At 45.6% G+C, this 711-nt stretch overlaps 1 protein-coding gene across 1 annotated transcript in view; it reads left to right on the top strand.

Annotated features, from left to right (window-relative positions):
• tbc1d15 (TBC1 domain family, member 15) overlaps window positions 1-549 on the top strand; it is a 24,557-nt gene extending 24,008 nt beyond the window's left edge. Inside the window, exon 18 of the mRNA XM_017441750.3 lies at window positions 43-549. The gene's annotated coding sequence lies outside the window, so the exon portion shown is untranslated. The remainder of the gene's footprint in view (window positions 1-42) is intronic.
• Window positions 550-711: the final 162 nt, after the last annotated feature.

Below are 711 nucleotides of genomic sequence, written 5' to 3'. Positions count from 1 at the left end.
AAACAGCTGCAGAGCAGAGTTCACGTCGTAGTGACCTGCAGGGTCCTGGGGGGGGCGGGGCGGAGCCCTGACAAGAGGGGGCGGAGCCACATGTCCCTGACCACCGAGCAGGAGGAAGAGGAGGCTGTAAAAAAAAGATGAAAAATTATTAAAATTCTTATTTTTCTAACTTCTTATATCCTTGTCCTGATGTTTTCTAAAGCCATGAACTGCAGGACAAACAGGAAGTGATGTAGAGCTCACCGGGACAAACAGGAAGTGATGTAGAGCTCACCGGGACAAACAGGAAGTGATGTAGAGCTCACCGGGACAAACAGGAAGTGATGTGGAGCTCACCGGGACAGTTGAGAATCTGCCTGATTTTCGGTTTCCTTCCTGCAGAAAGCAGCTTCTGCTGCAGCTAATCAATATTTCTATCATCAGTCAACCAGCTGATTATCTTATTGATTATTTTTTTATCTGTAAAATGTAAAAATGCCAAAGTGAGGCTCAGAAAACTGCTCAGTTTGTACAGATTCTGTGACTTTCATTAAAATGCTGCCAACACAGTTTTCTGTGACGCTCCAGATGTTTCTGTCTCTGATCAGATATATACATACACCCCCTCAGCAGGTGACTGATCTTTGATCCAATCAGAGGGCAGTTCTGATCTTTGATCCAATCGGAGAGCACTTCTGTTTGGGATCATTGTCCTGTTGGACCCAGCTGTGT

The sequence above is a fragment of the Kryptolebias marmoratus genome, linkage group LG11 (assembly GCF_001649575.2).
Source record: "Kryptolebias marmoratus isolate JLee-2015 linkage group LG11, ASM164957v2, whole genome shotgun sequence".
NCBI classification, from domain to species: domain Eukaryota; kingdom Metazoa; phylum Chordata; class Actinopteri; order Cyprinodontiformes; family Rivulidae; genus Kryptolebias; species Kryptolebias marmoratus.
Note: the sequence above shows the minus strand (reverse complement) of the source record. Positions and strands in the feature narration are given on the sequence as shown.